The following is a 15,785-nucleotide window of genomic DNA, read 5'->3' on the forward strand; positions in this document are numbered from 1 at the left end:
TTGAAATGAAAGCCAAATGGAATTAATGAATTTTCATTTATTCAAAACTGCCTGCAAAGTTCGGTGCACGTCCCGCGAGGCTGGATTAATTAGGCAGCATTGTAGCACGAGGTCCTCAGCCAATCAGAGATCAAGGGCTAAGTGCAATTACTGCCCTATAACTTTGCAGTAACCTACTATGAGCCTTTGGGATTCATTCATCTTCTAAACTGACTTCTTCCTGCTTTCTGTTGAGACAAGGGTCTCTACTGATGACCCTGTAATTTATTTTATTTTTGTTACATTTGTACCCCGCGCTTTTCCCTACTCATGGCAGGCTCAATGCGGCAGGCAATGGAGGGTTAAGTGACTTGCCCAGAGTCACAAGGAGCTGCCTGTGCCTGAAGTGGGAATTGAACTGAGTTCCTCAGGACCAAAGTCCACCACCCTAACCACTAGGCCACTCCTCCACTGTTGCTATTTGAGACTCTACATGGAATGTTGCTATTCCACTAGCAACATTCCATGTAGAGGTCAGCATGTAGAGGTCGGCCCTTGCAGATCACCAATGTGGCCGCGCAGGCTTCTACATGGAATGTTGCTAGTGGAATAGCAACATTCCATGTAGAATCTCCAATAGTAGCAACATTCCATGTAGAATCTCCAATAGTATCTATTTTATTTTTGTTACATTTGTACCCTGCGCTTTCCCACTCATGGCAGGCTCAATGCGGCTTACATGGGGCAATGGAGGGTTAAGTGACTTGACCAGAGCCACAAGGAGCTGCCTGTGCCTGAAGTGGGAATTCCTCAGTTCCTCAGTTCCCCAGGACAAAAGTCCACCACCCTAACCACTAGGCCACTCCTCCTCCTTTTTTGGCTTGCAAACTTATCATGGTCACTGCTCTTGTCCAATTAGATCCCACGCTGCTCAAACTGTTATTTAATGGATGTATGGATCGTAACATCCGTTTCAAAATATATTTCTGATACTTGTTTTTTGCTATAACAGAATCGTCTTCTGCTTCATTTCCTCCCTCATAGCCTGGACCTCATCCAGGGCGGGTCTATTCTTTAGATGCTACACTTTCATGCCTCTTGCATGTGAAAATGTTCAGGTGTGCGTGATCGTGTATTCAAGTGCCAGCAGCGTACCTATGAGCTGGTCTGTAAATAGCGTATATTTGCAAGACGATTACGCAGGGGCGGAGCATGGACAGGATTCCCACTTATGTGCATATTTTACAGAAATACCAAATGCCAGACATGCCTATACTGGCTTACAATATATAACAGTCTATAATGGCACCTGGCATCTATGACACAGGGTACGAGAGAGTAGGGTATATGATGAATCTCCCAACATAACACCAAGAGACAGTAAGATTCCAACAGAGAAATATTTATTGTCATAAAGGCAATAAGACGCAGACTCAACATGGAGCTGTGTTTCGGCATGACCACCTATTTCAGGAGTGTATGGAAAACATTATTAAATAAAACTAAAATCGGTGTTAAATAAATATACACGACACAGATTCAACGGACCTAAATGGAGGACACGCTTCAGTGACCACACTGATTTCAATTCTGTTGTGTTATTGGGGAAACAATTTGCGTATTCAAATCAAACATCCATAAACATAACAGGAAAAATAATGTACATTTTGATCTATTAAATATTTAGCATCCAATTTTCAAGTGGATTTATTTATTTCTTTAAAACATTTCTGATCTGTCTATTCCTAGGTGAGTAACAATAAAACATTTTTTAAAAACCCTCTGCGGACATAAAAGAAAACAAACTGAAATACACGTAACACAACACCAGCCTCTCAAGACAGAAATGCTTCGACACACGTATATTTAAGAAACAGCTACAAATATATTTATAAGTCCACTATCCATGGTTTTCAATGACACTGTCTGGAGAGTCGCAGTGTAAAATCCCTCTAAACACCTTTGTCTCATCCAGGACAGAGTTAGGACACAGCGAGGGTGGAACAATTAGTTGTCTGTATAGCTAAATAATTTCATTTAAGCTTGTAAGAAAAAAGATGCCTATACAGTGGTTGCATTTCACAGCTGCTGGAAGGGACTGGCATCTCCATGGATTCTGAGTGGTGTTGAATATATATTTATTTACCAGCCAACATTCAAAAGGGTTTAACTGGACAGGCTGGACTGGTCCTAAATGTCTCAATGACATCTCCCTTCTGCCATTTTTTTCACAGTATACACATTGAGCCATCTTTAAATTTGCTCTTTATCATGAAGAACTTTGACCATTTTAATAACCTGCCTCTGGAGCTGTTTAGATCTGATTGAAGGTGTGGTCTGCGGTCCCCTAATTGACCCCAGATCACATATTGGTTTATACACTAACTATACACTCTCTTCAGAATTCTCTTCCCCCGTATTTTGGTCTGAGACCTTACCGCCAGCCATTGACCTAGTGGCAGTGGTGATCCTAGGTCGGCTGCCACCCGGGGCGGATCGCCGCTGCGCACCCCCTCCCAGGTGCAGTGGCGTCCGTCCCCCCAGGGTGCAGCACGACACCTCCGTCCCCCGGCGCAATGACACCTCCCTCCCCGGCGCATCGAGGCCCCCCCCCCCCCGGGTGCATTCTTGGCTGCTGGAGGGTGCAGAGAGCAGCCGCGCGCCTGTCGGCTCCACTGGCTCCCTGCTCCCTCTGCCCCGGAACAGGAAGTAACCTGCACTCTCCAGCAGCATGCGCCCCCACTGCCCCGCCCTTGCTACGCCAGTGCCTAGTGGTAAAGTCTCACACGGTAATCAGGCGGTAATGACCTACATGCTTCAAATGCCACTTGGCGTGCGCCCAATATGCACGTCTGAAAATAAAAATTATTTAAGGGGCCCTTTTACTAAGCTGTGTAAGCATCTACGCCAAAAATAAAATTACCGCAAGAACCATGTGGTAGCCGAGCGGTAACTCCATTTTGGTGCACGTTGGGCGCATAGACGCTTACATGGCTTAGTCAAAGGGCCCCTTAACCCTCCATTGTCTCAGGAACAAACTTAGATTGTGAGCCTTCCTGGCACAGGGAACCCACAGAATGCACCTGAATGTAACTCACTTTGAGCTACTACTGAAAAAAAAAAGTTGTGAGCAAAATCTAAATAAATAAAACATTTCAGAACACAAATGTGTATGTGGCTGATCTAGACATTTATGAGACCAAAATTGCTGCTCTTGCACGTGTAACTGGGGTACAAATGTATTTTAGCACAGGCTCTAGGTCAGCAGATCCTGTTCTGAAACAGTGGCAAAACTTCAGCCATCCCATCCCTGGAAGTTTCCATTTCAGTTGGTTTTGTCCTTTCTAAAACGCTGCTCCGCACCTCAGAAAGCAAAGAAAAATCAGGGGGGCTCCATTTCCTAGCTTTGTAGAACATGCATTAGTCGATTAATCTCTTTCTCTTACTAAGACGTATCAAAGAAGGATCCGGGATGCAGGGGCGTAGCCAGACAGCAGATTTTGGGTGGGCCTAGATAAGAAGTGGGTGGGCACCAAATGTTCTCCCTTCCCCCCCCCCCCCCCCCCCCCCCCCCCCCACCACCACCACCAAAATAAATATCTCAGCTGGCAGGAAAATGCTTCTTTCCACCTTGGCAGTCTGCAACAAGCATTTGCTGAAAACTGAGTATGTGCAGGTGCCGGTATTGTGGAGAGTAGCGTTTTCGTTACCATCAGGAGGAAGTCTTCAGGTGGCGGAACTTGGGATCTCCAGCAGCTATCACTAAACATGTGCTACTGTTGGGTGGGCCTGAGCCCTAAGTGGGTGGGCCCTGGCCCACCCAGGCCCACCTGTGGCTACGCCACTGCCGGGATGGTCCATATTGTGAGAATCAAGCCTTCTAGAGCAGCAAATTCATTAAACCTTAAATAATCAACAACAGTTAGAAATATGATAAGATAATAAAGAAAATCCATAGCATTCAAACTAGGCAGCCTTCTGACAAGCTTGATCTATGACTTTATTAAACAACACTGAGCCTCTTATAGGAAATTGGGTGAACTTTTTAATTTTGCCCATAAATTTAAAGACAGCATTTATTCCTGAGGCTTTAGGTGCGATCAGCATTTTTGGAGAATTCAGCTTAATGAATCTGAAATTTAAAGATGCTCTATTTAGTTTTTACACTGCACCTTCCAATTAATAGTTTTAGATTTCGTATTTTCCTCCAGGTCACCTTGAAACACTGATAAATTCTCCAAAGGCATTTTAAAAGGAGGGAAGAGGAGACTTGAGCAGCAGAGAGATAATGGTTCTGTGGACACCTAGACATGTCCAGTGAAGTGCAGAAGCAGGCTGACGGGGGGGGGGGGGGGGGGGGGGGGGGGGGGGGGAGTGCTCCCGAACTGATGTGTATGGGAGAGGATGGAGCAGAACTAGTTTTTCTCTGTGTGATCTTTGAAATTGATTAGGGCTGAGTGCCTAAATTGATACTCAAAATTTCACTAAACTCCTAAATCTAGGAGCTTAAAAAAGTGGGTGGCAACAGGGACAGATTTAAGGGCGGGGAAAAAAGTTACGAGCTGGGACGTGGGAGTTATCAATGTGGGGCTACTGTTAAGATCAGGGCCCCTGAGACAAAATTTCCCTGGTTCGACCTCCCCGGGCCCAGGCCTGGCAGGCTACTTCCTGCCTGCCTGCTTCAGGGTCTGTCCTCTCCTGCTCCTCTGTGCCTCGAGGACACGGATGATTGCATTAGCGTGATATCGGGTTAGTGAAATCATCCAGGTCCCAGCTCCCGGCATGGACAGGAGCAGGAGAGGACAGACCATGAGAGTAGGGCATTGGACCTGCCCCCCCCACCCCCCACCCCCCCCCACCCCCCCGGTGGAGGCAGAGACAGAAAGGTAAGGGGGTGGGCGGCAGCACGAGTGGGGTGGTGGTCCTGTTCTGTCCCGGGCCTGGCTATGCCTCTCGGCACCCTGGTTAAGATGAGTTATTTTACCACAAGTCATGCTAAAATAACCCCTCTCAACGGTAGTCCACATTGATAACTCCCCCCCCCCCCCCTTTAGCCCCGATTTTCAGCACTAAGCTCATAAATTTAGGAAAATGAATGACAGACCTAAATTTATAAGCATAAAACTTTTTCAGCTGAAAATTCATCTTAGGTTAGAAGGGTCATGAATTTGATAGACTGCCTCTTTGGGCAAATCACTTAACCCTCCATTGCCTCAGGTACAAAACTTAGATTATGAGTCCACAAGGGACAGAGAAAGAACCTGCATATAACAGTTGTCAACCGCTTCAACTGTACCACAGTCACAAGGAGCTGCAGGGGCAATTGAACCCTAGTTGCCCAGATTCTTAGGCCACTGCACTAACCTTTAGGCTGCTCCTTCCACAATATAGACACATCTGGAACAGCTGAAAATAAGGCAGAAACTGAGGCTCAGCTTTGTTTGAATATCGGGTCCTTCACGTATAAACCAAGGCACTGTAAAAAAAAAAAATCAGCATTTGAGACGGCTGCTATTTCCCTGTGTAGATATTGTGAAAACCATTCTAAGCTAATTTCCAGAGGCTTCCTGGGGTTCAGAATAGGCAGAACAGGTGCATTATAACATCGGTACAGATGTACCTGTACTTCCAGCTCATTCATGCAGAGAATTACAGCTGCCTGCTTGCTCTGGGGTAATTTTAAAATAACACATGGGCGTACATTTTGTTTTTATAAAATGGGTGCAGACAGATTGATCCCAGTCTTTATTCCTCTCCCATCCCCAAGCCCACCCCCATCCTGATCTAAGACCCTCTCCCCTTCCTTCCCCCAATCCACGTTACAGAAACCAATATTTAGGGAGTCACTACGAGTTTATTAAGCTGTTCTAACTGTTTGAAAGTTTAACTACTAACAAATATAATCAAATAAAATGAATGTATCATATGCACCTCAGCAGCAGTGCCTTAATTAAATGAACCTCTTAGTGTCCAGCCAGGAAGGAGTGACAGAGGAAGGACCTGCTCTTTACTTAGAAAATCATACTAGGAATTGGTTTGTGTTGCATGTCCCATGACTGGGCATGATCTCACTCTCTGATTTCACCATCGCAATCCTTGCTCAGTGCCTGCACACTTCCTTTTGGAGCTTACGTCACAGTAAATTGTAGCATATTCACTTGTGAAGGTCATTTGAAAACATCCAACAGCTTTTAAGATATAAGTTAGCATGATGGAAGCATGGAAGCAATGCCTCAATGTTTTGTACCTGCCATATTGCATGTAAATAATGCACATACATTTGAAAATCCCTTCTACAAGCTCCTGTGCTCTCCCTAAACAGACCCAAGGGAAATGCTTCTTTTCCCCTTAACAGCGGTCAATCCAGGTACTGCTGGAAACAGGATACTGGGCTTGATGGACCTTCGATTTGTCCCAGTATGGTGACACTTATGTTCTTAGGTAACTGAATACTACTACTACTACTACTACTAATACTAATAGTATTTATATAGCGCTACCAGACGCACGCAGCGCTGCACACCTGACATAGACAGTCCCTGCTCAAAGAGCTTACAATCTAGATAAAAGAGACAGACAAGACATTACGGGCAAGGGAATTACAGGGTAAAGAGGAACAGGGGAGGAGGTGGGCAAATGAGTAGCGAATATTGTGTCCAATTCTGAATAGTCATGCTTTCAGCTGACTAGAAAAGCACATTTCAAACAGGACAATTTCAACACATTTGTCTTAACATGAGTAGATTACTTTACATAAGAACATAAGCATTGCCATACTGGGACAGAGCAAAAGTCCAACAAGTCCAGGTGGGCTCAGGCCCAGCCAACAATAGGACAAGTTTAGCGGTAGCTGGTGGGGATCCCAAACGCCACCAGCTGAAGACTTCTCTCTGATGGTAACGAAAACGCTACTCTCCACAATACTGGCACCACCAGCTGAGATATTTTTTTGCTGGTGGTGGTGGTGCCGGGGGGGGGGGGGGAGAACACTTGCTGCCCACCCACTTCTTGCCTAGGCCCACCCAAAATCTGTTGTTTGGCTATGCCACTACTACTACTTAACATTTCTAGAGCGCTACTAGGGTTACGCAGCGCTGTACAGTTTATCAAAAAGGACAGTCCCTGCTCAGAAGAGCTTACAATCTAAAGGATGAAATGTCAAGTTGGGGCAGTCTGGATTTCCTGAGTAGAGGTATAGTGGTTAGGTGTCGAAGGCGACATTGAAGAGGTGGGCTTTGAGCAAGGATGGGTAGGGAGGGGGCTTGGCGTATGGGCTCAGGGAGTTTATTCCAAGCATGGGGTGAGGCGAGGCAGAAAGGGCGGAGCCTGGAGTTGGCGGTGGTGGTGGTAAGCCCGCGTTGGGCTTTACTGCTGCCCTGTAAATGAGTCCCACTAAGGATTAGCATGCACTAACCATGTAGAGGCCCATAATATTCCTAAGGGTGTTTACATAGTTAGCGTGTGCTAATTTTTAGCACATGCTAAAAACAATAATACACATTAGTAAACAGGGCGCTAAAAGTTTTATTGTGCAACCCCTAAGTGGCGACTGAAATAGACCAAAAGTAATTGTCAAAATATAGAAAAGAAAAATACAGGAAGGCTCCTATGTCAACGTCCCCTATCGAAAAGATACGCTTCTGGTTACAACTATCTGTGCATTTCTGCTCTTTGGAAGGGTCCCTGATATTGCACTACATCTGCTTTTAAATACAGTATACAAATACCATATATTATTTAAATTAAAAAAACGACAACAAAGCAATATGGCTTCCCAGTCGGTTAGGCCAGAAAGGCTCCCTCCTCCCAAATGCTTTGTTTCTTTCTAGATCTGCTTAGCTATTTGCTAGGAATGTCACTGGGGCATTTCAAGCCCTGCCTGGATTTTATATCTCTGTGTGTGTATCTTTGGGAGGTGGGATTAGAGAGAAACCTGCAGGCATATTAATACATAAACTCTCCTCGCTGCTAGATATTAAGTAAACAGACTGTTAAATATTTGCCTGGGGAGTTTTCTGAGCCTCTAACCTGTGCACTTCTAATTTGGTTACCCAGGACACATGGATTCTACCCCAGGGGTCCTTCAATAAATTAATTTTAAGATGTTTTTAGGTGAAAGCAGAATTGCATCCCTTATGCTCTCCTGAGTCTTAATTTACTTTCCAGCTGACATACATTTTGCTTTTACATAAATATGGAATATGTAAGAGGGCAGAGTGCTTGAGATGCCGTGAACACCTGAGAGAGGATGCTCCCTGTTATATTGTAGCTGTAAAATCACTTTATTAGTTCATCTACATCGCGGAAATGCAGAAAAATAAATATACTGAGAGCTTAGCAGCTGACCTCTGTGTGGCGTACGGATGCAAACCCGCCACTGAACGTTTGAAAAGCCCTCTACTGAGGAATTTGCTGGAACTCAAAAGTAATGACACCTCTAATGGCATCTTCAAAGAAGGGTTACACAACAGGGGGAAAAAAAACTTGCTGGGTAATTTCACTCCTTCCCGTGCGTGTGTCGGAATTGTAATATTGCGCTATCCGTGAGATTTGCAGAAATGCCAATTATGTTTCACTTGCAGGTCCTTACTCACATATTAGCTGCTGATGGAAGAGCTGAAAGTGATTGAAGGCTTTTAATTGTTTCTGTTTTAAAATGGAGGTTGTGCTTAATGTCAGTTTGGAAATGTTCATGTTCATGTCCTACAGCAATGATGGTGTAGTTTGTTGTTTAAGTAATTAATATGCATTTTTATGGTTTTAATTAGTTGTGTGAATTGAATAAATAATTAGGGCTTCTATTAGTAGGTGTTTCACTGCTTTGTACCCTCAGAGAACCCCAGTTAGCTGGAAAATAGTGTTGATCAGTGCTTTTGAACCATCTCCGGACCATATGCTCGATCTGATTGACCTTCCCACCAGAAACATGTCTGAAACTTCGCGAACTTACCTCAACCTACGTTACCCCAATTGCAAAGGACTCAAGTACAAAACCTATTATGGATCCAACTTCTCCTTCTTAGGCAGCCAACTCCGGAATGCCCTTCCTAGACCCATCTGATCAATCAGCGATTATCTACCCTTCCGGAAATCACTAAAAACCCATTTGTTCAAGCAAGCCTATCCAAATGACCCAAACTAACCCTATGAACCCATCTGCCCAACACATATTCAGAAAATAATGACCCAGATTATATCTCCCACCAAATTTCCCATGTCCCATCCCCCATCCCGCCTCCTCCACCCCTCCTCCAATGCTCTCCTTCCCTTTGCTCATGCCTCTCCTACTCCCTTCACCTTTCCCCATCTCTACCTACCTATCTCTTTTATTCTGCTATAATTAACTCATTTTTCTATCTATACTATGTAATCCATATTATTATGTAAGCCGCACTGAGCCTGCCTTGAGTGGGAAAGCGCGGGGTACAAATGTAATAATAAATAAATAAATATGTACATTTGTGGCATTAGGGAATCATCAGCACCAGAAAATGCCCAGGGCTGACCGGAAGGTACAAGACAAGCCAGGTGAGGGGTGAGAGAGTATTACATGAAGTGGTGTTTTGGGGGGTTTTATTTATTTTAAATTGTTTTGCATTGGGATGTTTTGTCAGTGTTCTTCAATTAAAACCTAACCTCAGAAGCCCTAATTATAGGACCGTGAAGAACCTGTGCTTAATGAAACCTTGGTCTGTGTTGCCCCATTGCTTCCCTGTTCCTTATATGGTAGTTGGACCTCTAGCAGTAGTATCGCAAACTGCCACTAGGGGTAGCCGGTGCCATTTTGAACCCAGCACTGGAAGGAGCATGTGAGACTGGGGATTCCTTCCCTGACTTCAACAGACCCCTCAGGGATTTGCCAGGTAAGCCTGGGGGGGGGGGGGGGACCTATGTTGGGAGAATTTGGGGGAAGTGAATGGGGCATTTGGGGGGGGGGGAGAAGGGAGAGATACTTCAGTCCAGTCCCTTTAGGAAGTAGTCTGGGAGCATTGGGCCACAGCTTTACAGCTCAATGTTCTTGACACAGTCAATTAGTGCTGCTTGTATGGTTAATTGCAAGCAGGGGATATTCTTGGACGGCAGGAGTGACTAACCTGCAAAAAATAAGGAGCAGAGAAAGCCAGACTTAATCACTTTCCCCTAAACATTAAACAAGCCTCCTTCAAATTCATACACCCTTCGGCTTCTGTGGGTAAATAGTAACATTGCAAAATGGCTCTTATGTGTATAGTTACCAAATACACCACAGAGTGCAAAGATTCCCATAGGTAACTATTAGCATTCAAAACCTCAGCATTGAAATTTCAAGGGTTAAAGCTAGGGCTGCACATTTAGCAGATTATTAATGGGATTAATACATTGAGGGGCTCTTTTATAGTACATTAGCACATGCTAAAGTCCAATAGCGCAGTCTATGCATTAGTAAAAGATGTCCTAAATTGTAACTTGCGTTAATAAAATTTAACTTGATTGCATTAAAGATTCCCTGCTCCCTCCCATTGTGGACTGGCATCTCCGTCTCTTTCTCTTTCCTCCCCTTCCCTTCCTATAATCCAGCATCTCTTACTCTCCCTTACCCCTTCCCCACCAGGTCCTAGCATTCTTCCTTTCCCCCACCCCTCACAGCCCTCCCCCTCGTCATCTGTCATCTCTCACGCTCCCTCCCCCTCCCCCCATGGCCCTCCAGATTGTTAAATGATTTTCTACATTTCTATACAGTTTAAAGCACAGCAGTGTACAATGAAACAAACAAAGCAAAAATACGTAATAAAAACAATTTAAAACAACACAGTCATTAAAATACATAACCAGAAAGTACTAAATCTATTGACATCATGACATACGGATGCAAAAAAAAAAAAAACTGCATAAAAATTATCAAGTCCTACTAACAGAAAACCTTCCGCAAACCAAGAGGTCTTTAAAAGTTGCTTAAACTGCAAAAGCCTCTGCGTATAAACATAAAGAGTTCCATAATGAATCTCCTGGTATAGAAAAGGCTGCAAGATAAGTGTCATGAAATCTAATACGAGCAACTAAATCAAGAGAGAGACGTATCACTTGTTTCTGATCTTAAGCTCCTCTTTGGATGATACACTTGAAAGCAGTCTTAAATACTGTGGAGCAGGCAAGTACTGTATATTGCCTGATGGACAAAGTATAGGACTTTAAACTGGATCCTCGAAACTGAACGGGGCTACCAATGTAGTTGTTTCAAGATTGGTGTGATATGAGTAACCCTAGACACACTAGTAACCAACCTTACAGCAGCATTTTGTATCAACTGCAATGCTCAAATCGTAGACTTACTCATGCCAAGATAAAGAGCATTGCAATAATCTAAATGTGACAGAACCATTGTCCGAATCTCTTCACGAAAATCATACAGGAGCAACATAGGTTTCAGTCTACGTAACAGCTGAAGCTGATCAAAACATGACTGAATCACATTCACCAATTGATATTTCATAGTCGACCCTGAATCCAATGAAACACCCAACAGTTTTATAACTTTCTGAATTGGTATTCTTGTTTTATTCAATCATCACATCAGATGTTCCAATATTCAATAGTAAACCATGCTCACACATCTATCCATTGAGCTCATCCATATAAAACTGCAACTGTGTCTCAAGACCAACACCCCAAAAAGTAACGGGGGGGGGGGGGGGGGGGAGACCATATATCATCTATGTATAGGTGATAGCTAACTCCTAGTCCATCAAAAACTGTACTTAAGATCTACAAGAATTCGAAGTCACCACCGGGCCACCCTATAGTGTCAATGCACAGCTTAGTTATGGAACCATTGTCGAAATAAAAGACACTGCTCATTTTTTGTGAAAATTAGAGCAACTTCATGGCTTGTCAGTTTCCAGCTTGAGGCCTTATAAACCAACATCTTCCTCAAAACTTGAAACATATAAACGGGCTACACTGGAGGCCGTTGCTGTTCCCATCATTGTGCCATGAATTTGAAGATAAAAAGTGGAATAAAAGAGCATATAAATGTGCTTGATTTGCACATTGATTTCATTTGTTGTTGGATAAACCTAGAGAAGAGATAGACAAGTTAGTTTGCCCTATCTGTTATTCTCATATAGGTCATCGAATAGCTCAAATTCTTAGACAACACTGGCATGAGCTTTCAATACATTGTGGTTTTTCAGCTGGTTCAAGTATCATCTAAACCCAGAGACCCAGCCTGAATGCAAAGTTGATTCGTTCTTTGCTTTGGGTTTTTGAGGGCCATCGCCCATGCGGACAGTTCAATTTTTATTCTCTCGCAGAAAGCTGCATTTAATGCCATGTCACCAACATAAGCTATCAAATTAAGAGCTTTACCATCTGCAGTTCTATATTTGTGATTTATGCCATCCAGTGCCCTTGCCAAACATTTTACATTGGACACACTGCAAGAGCCATTACGATTGGATTGGTAGAACATAAATGTAGAATTAACACTCAGGTTATTTCCACACCACTAGTAGAACACTCCTAATTCTGTAAAGTTGCAACTAATTATTAACCGACCACTATTCATCCATCACCTTGAACATGTCTAACAACTTGTCCAAACAATCCTGAAGATCCAACCCCACAGACAGAAAAAGCAGAATATTGTCTGCATTGATTCTACAATTGATCCCCAACCCATCCAGCAAATCTCAAAAGGGCCAAAAAATACAAGTTAAAGAATTCCGGCAACAATCCTAACCTCCCCAGTCCTGCCTCCTTACATAAGGATGTGCAGTCCGAAAACTTTCATTTTGTGTCATTTTACATTAATGTTGCTCGTTTTCTTTTCCTTCAACTTTTTTGATAGTGTGCACTCTTCCAAAAGAGAATTCACTCTTCACTAACTTGTGAACTGTGCTCTCTTTGCAAACAGTGAACACGCTGTTTTGGGTGCACACTATTAACAACATCCCCCCCCCCCCCAAAAAAAAAAAAACACTAATGGGAGAGGTGAGTGTTTCTGTTATATTGGACAGAAAATGACCCAAAGCAATCTGGGAAATATAAACATTTCTCATGTTATTTCAAATGAATAAACATCCCTAGTGCCCAGGTTGCCTCCAGCTCTGTCTAGGTCACCATTTCTTGGAAAACAACCAAAAAGGAGAAAAAAAAAACTCACGAAACTGTGAGATGTGAAAAAGAAGAAACAGTGAGGAAAATCCAAGGAAGTTAACAAAGAAGTCTTTATTGAAGATACTTAAAAAAATAAAGACTTCTTTGTTATCCTCCTTGCATTTTCCTGTTTCTTCTTTTTTTACGTGTCACCATGTCTTGGCCCATCTCTACTATTAGGACAACCGAAGAGGTAGATAGCATTGGTGGTGAGGAAGGTGGAGGACAACCAGTCCAATTAGAAACTAGAAGATACCAGTAGAGTGAAAGACCTTCTATTGGAAAAACTTCTCATTTCCTGTTGGGAACTTGTCTGTGAGAAGTTTTTACCATAGAAGGATTTTCACTCGACTGGTTTCTTCCAATTTCTAATTGGACTGGCTGTCCTTCATCTTGTTCACCATCTCTACCAATACACTGTGTGCAATTCTTTACAGCCTCCGCATTGACAAATGGCCTCAGGGCACCAGTCTCTATGGTGAATCGACTAATGTAGTGGATTTCCTGTGAATAATTTTCAATCTATTTTTGTGTCAAAAAAACTGTTGTACTGAACATGTCTCCTTAATATATTCAGTGGGCAAAACATATTACTGTAATGCAAATATACAGAAAACTAATATTTCCTCCCTGTATCCTGCATTTATTTGCATGCAAAACTGTGGAAATCACAGAACGTATGGCTGTGCTGTGCAGTTAATACTTAATATATATCCTCTGCCTTTTTTCGACTCTCAAATTAAGAGGAAACAATGTTACTGCAATGCGCTGTAGTGTGTCCCCTGGTAGAGTTAATTTTTTATGAATTCACTAGAAGGGCTCCGTTGTATTTGCATAGTTCTGAAACTCTTACTATTTGGAAAGAGATGTAAAAACTGAGCTGAGCAGCTGAAATTTAATTTTGTCCATGTTTAACATGTTTCTATCACGCAGAGTTCTTGTTAAACGAACAGAGCTTTTCCCCCTGGTATTGAAATCTATGTAATCAGCCAGGTTAAATAGCATATTGATGCATCACCAGCTATAATCATGTGACTTATCCAGTTAGGCGCCAATATTCAATGCCTAACCAGATAAGTTTAGCGGTCAAATGGAGTCACATAAATAGCTGTCCTATCTTTTTTTTTCTATTTCCAAGATATTTTATTGGTTTTCCAAATATACAATGACAAGGAAATGCAATGGAGAAGAATGGGGAACCCAAAAGAAAGGGCGAGAAAGAAAGAAAGAAAAAAAATATATATATAAATAAATATTGTCCAGGTGTCCAGCATCTGAAACCTTCGTGTTGGGTTAAGGTTGGTTCTGATTCGATTGGAAGTAGTTCTCTAGAAGAGACTATACTCTTTTCGTAGAGACTGTCATCTGAAGCCTCTCTGCCATTGCAAACTCAAACGTCTGGTGTTGCAGAACTGTGTTCCACCAGAAATGAACATTCAATAGATGTGCAGTTTTCCAGTTTTGTAAAATCTGTCTTTGGGCAATGGTGATGAGAATGTCTAGTAATTTTGCTTGCGAGTTTGTCAAATCAAAGGAACTATGAACAGACTTAAAGACTACAATTGAGTAAGACAAGTCTTCAACAATAGGTATAATTTTTTTGTATGACACTCCAAACTTCCTTCCAAAATTTAAAAACTGTTTGACATTCATATATCATGTGAAAGAAAGTGCCCACTTGCCGTGAACAATGCCAGCATTTATCTGATGAATTCAAGCCAGCAGTTGCGAGTTTCCTAGGAGTCTAGTTTGTTTTGTGGTATAGAAAGAACATTGATTGTAAAACAGTTGCTGAGGAAAGTGGTTTCATTACTTTTAACCAAAAACGGGACCACCTTGTTTCATCTAAAACACAGCCAGTATCAAGTTGCCAGTTGTTTTGCAGGACATTATTGTAATTATATGTTGCCCGGCATTGACTATCTGGATTTCAGAAGGACTCCCTGCCGCCCGCAGAATATCAACACCTGAAATGTATTAGTTAACTTCAGTTCCTGAAACCAGCATTCTTACTCTTAGGGTGAAAAGCAGTCCCTCTCTGCTAGTCAGCACAATAAGGTCAATACTCAAAGTGATTTAACCGGCTAGAAAAGGCTCCTGGCTGGTAAAATCTGAGCACATTAAACTGGTTTACAGTGCAAGATAAATAACACGGCATTCATGAAGACCCTAACACATACATGCTGACATATTAACAGGCAGATGGCAAACCTGAAGAGTTCTGGTGTGTTAATGATTGTAATGAGAGACTTGTGAAGGCCTAATGGATTTGCACAAATTACTACCTTTTCACTAAATCATGCTCTAATTAACAACCCCACAGTTAGAAAAGACTATCATCACTCCTGCTGCCTGGACACAGTTAGTGGGTAAGGGAGAAGTCTGGGCTTACAAAAAGATGACATGGACAGAGGTAGAAGAGAAGAAGGAAGGGGGGGAAATGTACAGTATCTACACCGGAGGAGAAATAGCAAAGGAGCGTTACTGAATCCACCCCAGACTGTCACTTACAGCAGTGTGGAGTGTTTTTCTTATTTCCATATAGATTTTGGGCCCTAAACTAGGTCGCTATACAGCATCTTACACACATCTAGGCCGATATCTGACTCACTGATGAAGTATTATATATATCATCTATAAGTCAAGGTTGAAGGAAAGAACGGAACTATTGC

Source organism: Microcaecilia unicolor, chromosome 9 (assembly GCF_901765095.1).
Source record: "Microcaecilia unicolor chromosome 9, aMicUni1.1, whole genome shotgun sequence".
Taxonomy (NCBI): Eukaryota; Metazoa; Chordata; class Amphibia; order Gymnophiona; family Siphonopidae; genus Microcaecilia; species Microcaecilia unicolor.